The sequence below is a fragment of the Pinus tabuliformis genome, chromosome J, assembly GCF_031772625.1.
Source record: "Pinus tabuliformis cultivar Carrire ecotype Pingquan chromosome J, CPIR1, whole genome shotgun sequence".
Classification (NCBI taxonomy): Eukaryota; Viridiplantae; Streptophyta; class Pinopsida; order Pinales; family Pinaceae; genus Pinus; species Pinus tabuliformis.
In genome coordinates this window covers 1,614,809,882-1,614,826,396 of record NC_142295.1, presented here as the reverse complement: position 1 = coordinate 1,614,826,396, position 16,515 = coordinate 1,614,809,882, and the positions used below count along the sequence as shown (strand labels likewise).

At 38.7% G+C, this 16,515-nt stretch overlaps 1 protein-coding gene across 1 annotated transcript in view; it reads right to left on the bottom strand.

The window, feature by feature from the left end:
* LOC149233668 (uncharacterized) overlaps positions 1-16,515 on the bottom strand; it is a 241,748-nt gene that overhangs the window by 205,303 nt on the left and 19,930 nt on the right. The gene's annotated exons all lie outside the window — the stretch shown is intronic.

Below are 16,515 nucleotides of genomic sequence, written 5' to 3'. Positions count from 1 at the left end.
TGCCAAAATCACCCTGAACTTGAGTGGAATGACTGCCTCAGAAGTATTCCCTGCTGTATGGTTGTGCAGCCAACTATATAGACTAACCAGCCTCTGTCTTTACTACTGCATAGATCCATACAATCCTATCCATATAACTATACAGATCCATGTGCCACCCAAAAACGCCTCTTTCCTGACTGCCTGCACTCTCTCTTGCTCTTAATTGGTCAACCCGCTAAACTACTCAACTGTGTCAAAGGCCTCTACCTTGACCTATTTTTATACTTTTAGCTAAGAATCTATACTCCCAGTCTAAGTCATGCATTGTTAAAGCTTGTGGTAGCTTTGAAGGTCTTCTAAATAGGCTTGGTGTCTTAGCATGTGGAAGATGATATATTGCCTCTTTAGGTGCTTGCTTGGTGGAGTAAGTGATTTATATCTTCTTTCCCAAGTCTAAATTAGGAAAAGTACAATAATTAAAGTCAATTAATTATTGTGGACTATTAAGTCAATTTTTAAGGATAAATAATGAAATTATTTAAGTGATTTAGAATTGATCTCTGTTTTGACCCGTTTTGACAAGAGCAGACCGAGTTTGACTGGGCCGCAACTAGCCACAAGGCTTTGACCGCTGCTGGCTGCAGAGCGTCGAATGCAGTTGACCATAGGGCATTGAATGCAGGGCCACAGGGTGTTGACTGCATAGCTGCAGGGCATTGACTGCATACATTGACTAGCGAATTTGACCAGAGCAAAGTTTGACCAGAGTTGACTGGTTTTGACCAGTGCTATTTTGTTGTTGAGTTTGACCAGATTTCACTGGTATTTTGACTTGGACATTGGGACAGATTTCTAGACAAATTGGATTTATAAACCTTGCTAAAGAATAATTTCTCCTAAAAGAAAAGTTCTTCGGTTCACCATTTTTCTCCCAAGGTTGAGTTTCCCGGGGTAAAATTATTGTCTCTATTGTGCATGGTTGTCTTTATATGATCATTATTGTTTCCGCTGCATTAATTGTAGAGATTTTCTGTGTATAATTGCTCAATGATATCAGTGGCATGACATAAATTGTTTATCGTTAGGTAGTAATTATCAGATCAGAGAATTGGTTTCTACTACACATCTTGTAGAAAAAATCAACACTACATAGGTTTGGTGTCTTAGCATTTCAAAGATGATTTATTGCCTCTTTAGGTGCTTGCTTGTTGGAATAAGTGATTTATATCTTCTTTCCTAAGTCTAACTTAGGAAAGTACAACAATTAAAGTCAATTAATTATTGTGGACTATTAAGTCAATTTTTTAGGATAAATTATGAAATTATTTAAGTGATTTAGAATTGATCTCCTAGATCTTCTAGAAGCGAGATTAGGGTTAGGGATTTGGGCTTGATGGAGATTAAAAATAAGCCTAAGGGAGAGGTGAAGACACAAGTGAAGAAAGCGATTTTTCTCTAGAGTTAGTGGCTCAATTAGACCATAGCGCAGAGGAAGAAGAGTGCAAGTGGATTCAAGAGCGTTTCTAGGAGGCCAAATTGTTGTCCAGTTCAATGACAAATTGTTGAAGTGAGGAGGAGGTTTATTTGCCAAGGGAGAATTTCCTGAAGTGCAGAGGTTGTTCAAGGGGAAGGCACAAGGTTGAGTTGTTGGTGAATATGCGGGTTGAATTCTCCAGGCCGAATTTCTTCAAAGGCTGATTTCCAGTGGGGCAAAATTCCTAGGGCCAACTTCTTCCAATGGTGGAGTTGTAGGTTCCAGTCAATGCGTATTTCGTTTTAATTTCCCAGTGGGTTGAAACCCTTATTTTCTTGAGAATAATTAAGGAAAGAGAATTGTTGTGGGTGTTTATCTGTTGTAATGTGTGATTGATCTCTCTGTTTTTTATTTCATCTAAATATATCAAAGTTGCAAACATCAGCATCGAGATCAAATCAGCAAGGGTCTGAAAAACCAAAAAATCGTAAGAATCATGAAAATATCGGTAAAAAATGGCAAAATTAAGATACTAGCAAAATATCGGTAAAAGTCAGCGAACATTGACTAAGCCAATAAATCATGATTTCGCGATTTTTTCGCAATAAAATTGAGATGTTTGCAACACAGGTATATATATTTCTGGAAGTTAAAACACCAATGATTTTATTTTCAACAATTCAAAATTTATTTGGATAATAAAATAAATTGTTAGGAATAAATAAGTGTTGCGAGAAAATAAATCTGGTTTGGTATTAGGAGATTTAACATGGTATCAAAGCTCTAGAAAACTTTGAAAGAGAGATTCGAGATCACCAGGGTTTGCAATAGCAAATTTCTTCTTTTTACAGCAACAGAAATACTTTTAATTTTGCAGTGTTGGGGTTTTGTGGCCAAGTCACCAAGTCAATTTGGGAGATAGCATCACTGAGTAGTTTGCGATATGAAGACAGGTTGGACGCGGTTGTTAACTTCAGCCCCTAGAAGGAGTTGATCATCATAGTTTTAAAAATGAATGGTTTGTGGAATTTTGTGAACACAAATATCTAGGTTCCTTCAAATCCAAACCAAGCAACCGAGCACAATCAGAAGGATGTGAAAGCGATGGGTATAATTTTGGATGGTGTGAGGGATCACATAATTCCTCACATATCAGGGAAGGACACAACACGTCAGATGTGGGTAGCCCTAACCAGTCTTTATTGGAGCACAAACAAAAATAGGAATATGGAGTTGCGAGAAAAATTAAAAAGCATCAAGATGAACAAATCAGAGACTGTAACATCTTACCTCACAAGGATTCAACAAGCTCTATTGGGGAGGTTGTGAATGATTTAGAAATTGTGAAAGTAACTCTAAAAGGATGTGCCAAGCATTGGGCCACCGTTGTGGATGGGATCCTAGCTAGGCTATAGCTTCCTGAAGGAGTTCTGGAAGAATTCATTAACCAGAGGACAGCAAAGGAGTGGTGGGGAGAAAGAGGAGCTTGCTCTTGCGACACAAGCTAAAAGGGGCAAAGGGAATGCCAAGCAAAACTAGAGTGGAGGTGGACCTTCACAGGGTAAAAAGGAAAAGGACATGAGCAAAGTCAAGTGCTTTGCATGTCACAAGTTTAGGCATTTTTCCAGTCACTATCCAAATAGGAAGACTACCATCTATGCAGTGGTTGCCTTAGCTAAAACGTTCAGGAAGAACTTTGCCCTAGTGTCATGCCTTTCTAGAACCGTCACGAAAGGTGTTTGGTTTGTGGACAGTGGAGCATCTCGTCACATGATGGGATCTCGAGACATTTTTACCAACATGATCAAGGAGCCCAGAAATGGCATTTTTCAAATGAACTTAGGAGGTATCATGGAGATGAATGAAGTGTTGTTTATAGCGAGTATCGAGAATAATCTATTAGCAATGTTACATTTATTATTATTAGCAATTTATCATCGGCGGTCCAAAATTTAAATTATCGACAATATCGGGGAAAATATTGGAAACTATCGGGAAACTTGAAACAAATACCAAAATAATCATTTCTTTCAATTTTTTATTCTTTTAAAGCAACATCAACATTAAACAAACACATTGTCACACAAATATGAAAATAAAACTACAATATAAAATGTATAAGATGTAGATACTAGATACTGAAGTTTGAAATATGATATTTTTCATTTTGTCTTGACTCCTCAATGATAAGCTCCGAATCCTAACAAGATAATGGTTAAAACTTAATACAAAATCACATTAAAGCAAAAATAAATATATCCCATGAGATGATCATCATGAGGCATCTAGATTCTAGATACTATAGGTCTAAATCAATAATCTGAATAGCTTGTGGTTCCCATGAAATTCCTTAGTTCCTCCCTCTAATCTCTCTTTCTAGTAGTATCATGAATTGAGTTCTTTGCAATAAGGATAATGTTTGGGATAGCTCTAGGGCAAATATGCACATCATGCTCCGAGATTTTGGCAAGGTGGTATTTCAAGCGAGTGATTCTGCCAAACATTTCCATTCCACAGAGCTTGCACCTCAGCTTTACTCTATTATCATCCTCACATGGCTCACCATATTCCCACATTTGGTCCAATGGCTTTGCCATTTTGTAGAGCTCAAATTAAATTTTCATGTTTTGGACCTACCACACAAAACAAATGTGGAAATTCAAAAGAGGATAAGAAGAGGTAGACACTCAATTTATAGTATATACTAATCTTGGAAAACAAATAAAAGGAAGGTATTCTTTTTTATTTTACATACCTGGAAATAATAAATATGGATATATGGTATACTGGAGTAAATCTCCACTCCAAGAATGCTTAGCTAATAGCAAAGAAAACTATGGACTACCCCTTGTTTCCTTGATGAAAAATGGTCACAGGACTCACACAACCCTCAAAGCTCAATCTTAGCACAAGAAGAAACCAAAATGACCTGACAAAAACCCAAACCACAACTTATATTCGCATTTTTTCCTATTATGGCAATAATTTTCGATCCTTTGCAATAATTTCAAAATTATCTTGATAAGTTCACCTGCACCTGGGCAAATTATTGTGATAATTTTCGGTGATAATATCACAAAGGGTCTTTCGGCAATAATACCACGATAATTTTGATATTATCGCGATATGTGCAACACTGCTTATTAGTTTCAGCCATGGAGAACAGAGGACAAGAAGTCAACTTCATAGTAGGAGAAGTGGTTGTTGGGTCATAAGGAACTGATCCCAACAAGAGGCGAGTAATTGGGAGAAGGAAGAAGAATCTCTATCTACTAAGAGGACAGCTAGTGAAGGCTCTCGTACACGAGAGTGGCAGCCAAAGCGAGCTATGGCACACGAGGATGAACACCTACACTACAAGGCTCTTCCTATGTTACGGAGAATGGTTATAGGTTTTTCGGAAATCAGGGTGAAGCAAGGAGTGTGCAATGGGTGTGTACTTAGCAAGCGAGCCAAGGTTGCATTTCCTCACAGCAAGATTAGGTCCAAGGGTGTGTTGGACTTGGTGCATTTAGACATCTGTGGTCCTATGCCAGTGGAATCAATCACATGGTCATTGTACTTTGCAACATTCATAGATGGTTTTTCCAATAAGACTTGGATATACTTCTTGAAGACCAAGGGTGAGGTCTTCGATTTGTTTCAAGAGTTTAAAGCTCTTGTGGAGAACTAGACCGAGAAAAGGATTAAGGTGTTAAGATCGCATAATCGAGCCAAGTATACCTCTAATGAGTTCTAGGATTTTTGCAAAACAGCAAGGATCAAGAAGGGGCTCACGGTACCTTACAACCCTCAGCGGAATGGACTTCCCGAGAGGAATTGCATATGTTTTTGTGGGCGAAGGCCTGCAATACAATTGTGTATCTGCAGAATAGGAATCCTCATAGAGTGTTGGAGGATATGGCTCCTAAGGAAATGTTCACAGGAGTGAAGCCAAACGTAGGTCATCTGCATATCTTTGGTAGTCCAGATTATGTTCACACTCCTATGGAGAAAAGGACTAAGCTGGAGCCCTTCTCAAAAAGAGGCATATTTGTGGGCTACATTGAGGTCTCAAAGGCCTATCGAGTCTACATTCCAGGAAAGAGGAAAATTTTTGTAAGTCAAGATGCCAAATTCGATGAGGGCATGACCTTTAGGAGGTATGATGAGAGAGAGAGAGAGAGCCAACAAAGGTAAAGGATTAGGAGCAAGAGGCTCCTAGGGTTGAGCATGGACCAATAACACCAGCAGCAAGGACACAGCATGTAGATCTTGAGGAGCGAGATGTTCCTTTGAGCTCTACCAGGTGAAGGCCAAGATGGGCCAAAAAACCTTGAGGGATTCTAAGAAGCATGTAGAGGCTCCTACCAGCACTTTCAGGAACCATAGACCACCAGCAAGATTTTCCAATTATTTGGCCTTGTCAAGCAACATCAGTGAGTCTAAGCCTTCTACTTTTGAGGAGGTTGCAGATGTGCAAGTCTGGAGGGATGCCATGGTGGAGGACTATAGCTCCATCATGAGGAATGATGTGTAGGACATAGTATCGAGGCCTGAGGGAAAATCAGTGGTCACTTTTCAATGCACATATAAGATCAAACATGCAGTTGATGGAAGTGTCAAGAAGTACAAAGTGAGGCTTGTGGCGAGAGGGTTCTAGCAGGAAGGAGTAGACCATGAGGAGAAATTCGCACCTATCGCCAGATACGCATCCATTAGAGCGGTCATGTCCATTGCTTCAGAGATGGGGTGGAGGATACATCTGATGTATGTGAAGACTGCTTTCCTCAATGGGGTGATTGAGGAGGAGGTGTATAATGAGCAGCCTCAAGGCTTTGAGATGCATGGGAGAGAGTCTCATGTGTGCAGATTGAAGGCCCCTTATGGACTTGTTACCCACCAAAATGTGTAACCCAAGGTTGCACGAAACGGGGAAACGGGAAGCGATACGAAACGCGACCTCCCCAAATTTTGGAAACGGGGAAACGCGAATATATATATATATATATATATAGGACATTTAACATTTAAGAAATATGTGCAATCATAAAGCATATATGATACATTCTAATTTATTACATTATGATAAAATTGTCAATTGTCAATGCATAAACTATAAGTATCTAAATTTACATCACATTTACTCATGAATAATCACATAATGAAAATAGAAATATCCAAAATCAGCCACGAGAAATTTCTAATTTTTTGTCTCGTGCTTGATTGGGAGTCTCCTCCTACATAGTCGAATGACCTTAGTGCTCTTGATTAAATACAAGTTTCATACCCTAGTACCCTACATTCTCTTGATTATTGGGAGTCTCCCCTGCATAGAGGGCTTTGTTCTCTCGATTAAATACAAGTTCCATACCCTAGTACATGATAAAATCCAATGGAAACATTGCAATCCCCCCAATCCTGAAAAACAGATAAGTCTGCTGGATTTTGAGTGAGATCTAAAATTCTACTTTCTCCATATGAAATCCAATGAGGGCGAAACCACTCTCAAACATCTTGAGTCATTTCATGGTAATGTTAAAAATTTAAGTAAAAGGATGAAAATGAAAAATAAAGGAGAATATCACTTTTACTTTAAGAATTTAACATTACCATGAACTGCATATCAACACTAGGGCAAAAGTTCACTTTTATAACTTTAGACAGGCATCTGGAAGCAACTAGAAGTCACTAGGCTAACGTAAGAATAGATTAGAAAACAAATAAAAATAAAAAATAAAAATAAAAAAACACAAGTAAATGCTGAAACGTGGGTCATACGGCCCTGAAACGCGTTTCAGGCCGTACTGGCCACGTTTCAATTTCGTGAAACATGGCAGTACGGCCTGAAACGCGTTTCAGGGCCGTACCAAACGCGTTTCAACGTTTCGTACTCGTTTCCGTACGGAAACGCCCTCCTACCCCACGTTTCCTGCAACATAGTAACCCCATGGGAGAAAACTTTTCTCCTACATTTGATAGTCAACAACCTCTGATAGACACTATTTGATGATGATATGCCATGTGCCTTTGTCATTTGTATCAGCCATGTGCATCTCACCATCCAGCATTTACACTTGCATGAAGGTGGGTTGCTATTTAAAAGGTACTTTGATCATTTTGCAATCGAGTGCTTATATTGGTTTGTTTTGGGCATTTAGTTTGGATAAAGGGTGATCTAGGAGATTAACCAATCTTAACTGTAAATTTTTTCTCTCACCTTAACAAGGGGTGTTAATATTTAGCCCTACTCTAGTAGGACCTCCCTTGAGCCTTATGGTTATAGGAGGAGCACTACTTGGAAAACCTAAATTGAGATAACAAGCCCATACCATGCTTGATAGTTTCAATTGCACATTAGAAGCCCCATACGCCACCTCCATTCTTTGAGTCTAACTTATCATTGGTTCCTTGGGATTTGATACCCACATATCCACACTCCTTGAGTAGGGCAGGAAAACTATTGACCTGAAGGTTAATGCAGCTAAAAGAATGAAAAAGCATATCATAGCCATAATACAAGAAAAAAAGAAAATCAAAATGCAAAAGATGGCCATGATATACGTTAGCATGTGGGCAAAAGCCTAGCATGAGCTCTACCTTCCTCATAAGCCATCACCTGGTTCCTAAGCACATGATGCTCCATTGCAACAAAAGGAACCATTGCGTGTCCCAACCATAATGAGCGATAAACTAACTCACCTTGAGGGGTAATAAAAATGCTACAACATAAATAGCAAGCTCTAACCCTTGAGCTATATGTCGTAATACAAAGCATTATCAAGAAAAAGTAAAAGGCACACAAGAGGGGTGGAAAAAGCAAGTCAAGCAGGGTAACTTATGCCTCGACAATTGCTCCCTCCTTTACATTCATACATTCAGGATGTGGACAACCCCATCAGTTGACCCCTTTGACCATGGTACTTGCCATGAAGCCTTTTCCCCTTCATTATCACATATTTACACTAACGCCTATTGATTGAGAGGTTCAGCTTGGAACTATCATTCCACTTGATGGTTAGAAGCACCTAACAGGTTTGACCATTAGCCACCTCTATCAAGGTAGGGAACACCTTTATGAAATTTGGTCTAGTTAGATATGGGAAGGTGATCCTTGTTTGAAGTATTAATATGCCCTTAACATTCAAGTTTGGTCCACTTAGATGCATGAATGATCTTAGTCTCTAATCGATGGTTGCTTTCACTTGAGTTCATGTCGTTTTTGTCAAGTAGTCCACAACGCCCAGGCCTTGAGGCTACCCACTTCACAATTACCCAGGCCTCTTTAGAGAGATGGATGGCTTAGTAAATGTGACATTGGGAGGGTCGAGCCTCTTGACAGCGCATACGCAGATGTTGCATGTCCCAAAGTACCCTCAAGACCCAAGAAGTTGGTCTACTCTAACCTAGCACAAAGGATTCTTCATGATGACACGACTGGACCCAGTGTGCCCCCAGGCTAGCCTTGACACAAACTGATGGACAGGACCTAATTTAGAACTCAGATGAGGATGGTCTCCCATTAAGAGACTAAGGAGGGCTTGTTGCACCTAGAGAAGCTTTAATGTTGGAGAGAGGAGGCCTTATTTGGACAATTAGAGACCCATGGAGACCACATGATGGCACCCCAATTGCACTTGGGACCCTAGAGGAGGATTTGAGGTGGATTTTAGAACATTTCCTCAAAGCTTTGATGGTCCGAGCACTTTGACACCTTTTCACACATGACACTTGGAGCCCTAAAAAGGCATGACATCAGCGTTATTGGAAGTTGTTATCACTCCGAAATTTCCCTAGGCTGAGGAGAGAAACCCAGAGGTAACCACAAAACCACTTGTAAAGCTGGGATCTAACCCTTCCAGCTTCAGATAGGGATATCTCTTTCTGATTTAGATTTATGTTTTAAGATATTAGGCTAGTTATTGAGATTTGAGGTTGGATTTTTCAAAGGTTTGGTTGAAAAATGCAAGGAAAGTCCATTAGGCATGGAGTCATGAACCTCTGGGCAATCCATCATGAAATGACAGAGCAGCTGTAACAAGGAAAGATAGGCAAACTTTTGGAGATTATAGAGCGTTTGTGGAGTGAAAGGATGAATATGATTTAAGTTCAATTAAATATAGAGCATACTGAGATGAATTTTATACTTATATCAGAATGAAAACATTGATATTGTTTACAAGCCAGAGCAGAGTACACTTAAGCTAAAAGGCCCTTAATCTTCTTGCAACAATAAAGAGGGAAAAACATACGAAAAACTAAGAAAAGAAACAATTTTTACATAAGAAAATGCATCACCAATTATTTGACACGGGAATCCTGGAACAAAACTCTTTGTATTTCTGTAAATTGATCACTTTCAGTACAATGCACAGCTTACATCAATATACAGCTCCTTTCTTCATAGAAGCTCCAACCTTTTCTAAGTCTTATTACAAAGTATTTATAGATCTACCACTGAACTAACTTTCGATTCCAAAAGGAATTGATTACAAAATAATATCTAACAGAATTACATATTTTTCTAAAACAGAGCTAGAAAATAGAAACTTTGGACAAATTCGACTGTCTGATGAAAATTTGAAGGAAATTTGTTGCTGACTGTGACTTTTTCTAGCACCTACTTTCTATTTTTGTGCTAAAATTTAGGTCTTTTGTTCATCCTTATTCGACCAACTCCAATAATTGGTCCCAATGTTCTTCACCTGGGATCGAAAAATTCACCATGTTTCTAAACCTTTCATCTACCTCAGTGTAAGTTTGAAATGTTGGTTTATTCAAAAATAAATGATGAATTTCATGTTGTATGTTTAAATCAAACTGCAAACCCTCGAGAAAGGCTTCTCCACTGATAGCTCCCTTTGCCTTTGCAAACTTAGATGCATTTGCAACTATGTTGCATCACTGTTCCAGGTAATTTTCTAATGGAATCAATTTTCCATTAGAGTTTCTGACAGTGGGAAGTCCTTTCTCTTGCAACAAAGAAAAATTTATGTTGAATCTCTTAACCTATAGCTCTAGCTCTTTGCACTTGTTCTCCAATTGCACCATCAAATTCTTCTTAGTCAAAACTCTTTTGACTTCCATTACTGTCTTTGTTTTGTCCTGAATGTTGAGCTCTTCAAGTTCTTCTCTGGTTTTGGAGTTCAGCAGCCTTATGATCTTCTGTGCTTCTTCTGGCCTATGCTCAATATCAGCTTTAGTTTGCTCCACTGTTGCTTTAACTCTCTGGACCAATTCTTCTTGTTCAAAAATGATTTGGATGGAAGGCCACAAGTTTGTAACATTTGCATTAATATTGTGCCAAATGTTGTGTTTTGCCTCTATCAACATTTGAATAATGATGGACTGTTCTTCATACTTCTGAATTTGATGAATTAACTTGAAATTCTTTTGTACTTCTACCAAGTATGAATTGTTTGCCTTTATCTTGTTTTCTTCCATCTTGGTGAGCATTGCTGACAATTTCTCCACCTCTTTGTTTGTCAATGATAATTCCCCCAAAGCTTGAGTTAGCTTTTTTGAGGAATCTAAAACTGATACTTGTGTTGTAAGCTGGGTTATAGTCCCTATTGTTGATGTTCCTACTGTTGATGTTCCTGCTGATGTCCCTGTTGATTCCCATTGCTCTTTTTCTTTTAGCAGTGCCTCCATGTCTTGCTCCATTTTTTGTATTTGAGCATTTTGTTCCACTACTAATGTAAACAACTTCTCTTTCTCCATCTCCAAACTAGTGACTTCTTTAGCCTGAGGGTGTTCTGTAGTTGGGAGTTTGATTTGTTTCCTGAGAGCTTGAATGTCTACATTCTTGCTTTTGATCACCTCTTCTGTTGCATTGACATCACTAGGATCATATCCTAGTTTAATAACTAATTCTTCCAATGTTTTGATTCTGGTGTCTTTGGCCATAGAGGACATCCTCTCAATCTTAAGCTGTGAGTGCATATTATTCAATGAAACCTGCAATTTTGAAGCAGCCATGGCAAAGCTGGTTAGAGTTGAATAAATCATCTCACCTGCCTGCTTATGCAAATCGATTTGATCAATTGCATGAACTTGTTTAGTGTCCACTGAAAAAATGGAGGCCTTATAATCTTCAACACCTCTGGGGGCTAACACTTTGGGTTCCAAAAAGGCCATTTGAAACTGCCCCTTCTCTGAATCAAAAGCAAACAATAACCTGTGTTGAGTGGTGGCAGTTTGTTTCCAGAATTCTGAGTATGTTGAAGCTTTGAGAGCTTCATTTTTTAATTTAATCTCTCTGTACCTTGTGAATATACTTGGTTGTGGTGGAACCTGAGAAGTAGAAGAGATAAGAGACTCAGTTGTCTCTTCTACATAAGGGAGAGAGGTGGTAGGAGTGCCTGTCAAAATCAAAGTAGTATGCTCCTATGCATCCCTTTCTTCTGAAGATTCTTCCTGAATGGTGATCACCTGAGGACTAGCTTTGTTATCAGTTTTGGTTGTAGTTTGTGGATCCTTCTTCCTTCTCTTGAATACAAGAAAATCTGTAGCCTGTGTTTCTGAGTCAGTGGGAGACATGCTTTCCCTTGGCCTCTTGCTTTCTTTGTCTTTAGGAATGGGAGTTTGTAATGAAGACTAGCTAACCAATTGTTCTTCTGCTTCCTGCAATGTGTTCTCTGTCCATTCTTCTTGGTTAGCATATTGTTCTATCTCTAGCCTTAGTGTATGAGGATATGGAGTACTTTTTTGTTCAACTCTTAGCTTAGAGATTACTCCCAAGGGGTCATAGGACCATGTAAAATGGGTTTGAACTTCATCTACTTTAGAACTGCTTCCACCTCCTTTGCTGTTGCTCTGGTGTTTACAATGTAAGGGCCTACTTGTGCTTTTAGCTTGAACTGTGATTTCTTCTTGTTGGACACAAAATGTAGTTCATCCATATTTAGCATATGTCTGGCATACTCCAAAGCAAAAATCCTCACTGGCACAAAGACTGGTAATCTATAAGGAGGGAGCTCACATCCATAAATTCTGATCTCTGTATAATTCTGGTATAAATACTAATCTCCGACCTTTCATTGTTCTAAGAGGTGTAAGACTTTCTTGATTTCTGGGGATATATTTGGTATAATATCACTGCATAATAAACACAAAGAGGTGTGAAGGAACCAGTGAAGTCCAATGGATAACTGACAATGGGTTACCTTGCTCATCCATATTCTGCAACTGAAACTTGAATCTATTTGCCTGGTAATATAACATGAGAAACATTAACACTAATTGATATTTAAACACACCTTCAGCTTTGAATTTCATAAATTGATCATGCATGGCATCAGACAAAAATTCACTGTAATTAAATAAAACTAAAGGTTTTTGCCCAACTATGAATATTGACAAGAATCCTAAAACTACTTCATCAACCCACTGGTCTATATAATACCCTAGTAAGCGAGTCACCATGGAAATTCCTTGTTTTGACATTACTTGAAAAATGGAAACACGGTATGGGGGATTTGTTATGAATAATTCAGCATTTTCAGGGAGAAAACATTAAAAGATATGGGCTCTTTGGGGAAACGTAAGCTTTCTATACAATTCCATTAATAAGTCAATGGAAAATGGATGCAGGGAGACTTGGGGATTTATTTGCAAAGCTTGGCAAATACTCTCAGGAGAAATGGAAAAGATAATTTCATCATTCAAGACAATCACTGCTTTCTTGTTAGGAAGGTATCTGAGGTGACACCAGGTGGAAAATTCAGGGAAGAAATGGGTTTGTGGAAAGATAAACTAAGGGAGAAAGGACTCCCAAATACTTAAATCATCGTTGTGATCAAGGTATTTATGTTTTGCCCAATTGTGGAGTTCGTATAGGTCGAACTCAATCAATCTTAGCAATTTTGTACTAGGTGTCGATCAGGGGAGTATTATCAAGGTTCGAGACAGGGGGAATCACGGGATCTTACTCAGTCATCTTTCCTTTTCCCTTATGCGCTGACATTTTCAATTAAAGAGGCATAGGAAAGAACGGGATTACCAAAGCACTTAATTGGTTGAATTTTGCAGAAGGATGGCTGACAGACAACGCTTGATGGCTTTAAATTACTTCGAACTTAACCTGCACAGACTAAAAGAAAATGGAAGGAAAGAAATGCAGGCTTTTGGGGTAGCTTTATAACGGAATTGGCGAGGGATCATAATGGGATTATTACCATTTCAGGAGCGGGAGCAATTAATTTGAAACGGGTCGATTGGCGGGAGGAATTAATGCATAATGTTCAATTGTTGGCGGGTAATTTGAACGTTCAAAGATCGGATGAGGTGGAGGGGTGATGACATGGAAAAAGGGATGAGGTGGAGGTGTGACATGGAGGGCGGAAGGGAGGACAAGTGGCTCGAGCAGATGGGTGGAGGTGACTGGTGGAAGTGATAAGGAGATGGTGGGTTTCGCGCAGCGAGGGTAGACCCCCCGAAAACGTTGTGGTGCCGACACATCGCTTCAAGCAGTTTCATGCAAACAACTTTTCAGGACCCCCGCCCCCCTCCCCCCCACGTTAATCATCATTAGTGCGGGGGGGTCCGAAATCCTCCTCCCGCCATTGATCCATGCGGGAGTCATCATTGTCGTTCTTTCATGTGCGACCATTATTTATAAAATGACAAAAATGTCATGTCATGCGGTAAATGAACCATATAACCTATAGTTTTATGAAAAATAACAATTAAATCAAACCTTAAATCAAACTGAAAGCGGCATTTTCACTGGCACACTATAGGGGTTTTTATTTTTATTTTTTAATCTTTTAATTCTTTTATTTCATACATATTTTTTCATCCCCTTTTTATTTTCTTTTTCTCTTTCTGTTTTTCTGTTTTTCTATCTTTTTCTTTTTCTCTTTTTTTTTTATATTTCTTTTGAGCTAAACAAACTTAAAATGAAAAATATTTTTTACAATATCCCAATGGGATGAGAAACTTATTAAAAATACAAGACTCCTAAATTTATAGGACCTTAACAGAGGCTACGCCTCACACATGTGGGCATTTATTGGTTATTTTGTCACTTAACTAGTGGATTAGCTTATAACCTAAGGTTTTCTTATGTTAAACATGTTGTAGGGGCTTCATTAGTCCAAAATTAATTGAGGTAGACCTCATATAAATAGAGGTCACCTCATTTTCATTTTCATCATCACTTGTGGATCAATTCATCCTCCTTAGAGGATTTCAGCCTAGCTAAAATTTACTTGTATCTTGTGGAGATGTGATCTTTTGTGGAGTATTTGCTTATGGAGCTTTTCTCTTGCTTTGGAGATGTCATTTTGGAACAATAAAGGATTGGTTCATGCATTTTTCTTGTAAGTATTCTATGTATTTGAATATCTTTATGGCTATTGCATGGAATGGATATTGTTAGGGTTTCTATGTGCTAGTTTTTATTGAAAAAAATTCTATGAAATCTTGGCAATGGTATTGTGTGCATTACCCTTTAAGATTTTGTGTGACAATCCCTTGAGTGATCCTTCATGTTAAGCTCTCCTCAATGACTTTGTTCCCTCATAAAATGATAGCTAGGGTATGAAACTAGGGTTTTTCATATTCCCTTACTCCATTCTAGGGTTTAGTTTTATCCTAAGTAGATCTCCCTCTAGACTCCATCACCCAAGGTCAAGCATTAGCCTTTCCACATTGTTGATCACACCATTAATTACCCATAAATTAAATTTCTCTCACTTTTTTTTTACGGTTAGGACTGAAATTCAGGTGCATGTGTTGGCTTGTGGGAGGATTCAACATGTGATTGGTAAGACATTGCCTCAAAATCACCCTTTTCCTGCAACTAGTTCTTCAATTTTAGGGATGACTTCATAAACCCTAAGTAATTTTTCCCTAGGTAAACCCTAATCTAGCCCTAGGGTTCAACTTGGGGCTTGTTATTCCTAAAATTGATCATATTCATCTATTCAAGCCTTTTCTTAGCCTTGTGTACCTAGTTAAGCCTGTTAACCTTGCCTATTCACAAACCCTAAGACAATTGTGCCCTATATATGACTTTTAGAGGGTACGATTTGCCTTATCTAAGGTAATCTAAGCCCTATTCTTAAGTTGAGTACCTATTTAAAGCCTATCGTTGTCACCTCTAAGCCTCGGACTTGATATATCTATTAGTTGACCTTCATAAGGAAGCCTCCCTTGTGATGAAAATCCACTAAAGAGCAAGAGGTAGTGGTTGTGGTGACAATGGGCCACACCTCATAGTGTTGTCACTTGGTCTAGCTCTTGCCATGTTAGCTGCCCTCACAAGATCTACTAAATTTTGAGGCAGCAACGCTAAAGCAAGCTCTGCGTGCATGGCACACCAAGATCGATTGATATCTTCTTGGTTTGGGCTTCGCCAAGAGTGAGGTGAACTCCAACTTGTACTATATACTTGTTGATTGTGAGCCACTCATGTTGGTACTTTATGTTGACAATCTTTTATTGACAAGATCTGTAAAAATCTCTGTTTTCCCACCCCGGTTTTCAGTTTCTCCTTATTTCTTCCATGTAGTTAAATGCCCATTCCCATAACCATACATTTAACAGACTGAAAAAATAAATATTGCTGAAAACACAAATTCTGGAAATTTTTCAGAATGCTGGAAATTGCAGAATTAAAAATCAGCAATCAAAAACAGCCATTAAAACACTGATATTTTTGGTCAACTTGACCCTGGAAAAACCCCCTACAACTCTTGGGGAAAACCAGTTTGAGAGCTCTTCTTTATTTCTGAAAATTGCCTTTTTACAGTGAGAATTATTCAGCAAAAAATCAACAAGCAAATTTACAACTTATCTCCTTTCCCGTGCCTCACAGCAATCTGGAAATTACAGCAAACAGGACAGCAATAAATGCTGTACGGCCTCCGTTTTGTGTGCAGAAAAATCAGCAAACTGCTCCTCGATTTTTGTGCAAAAATCTGCCTTTCACTATGTGCTGAATCAGCTGTACAAATCTGCTCAACTGCTGCCTTGGAATGTGTGCCAAGCTGTTGTCTCCTTCTCCTCCCTGCTCAGAAATCTCTCTTGCTCTCTTGCTCTCCTTCTCCCAATCTGGTCATGAAAGAATGAAT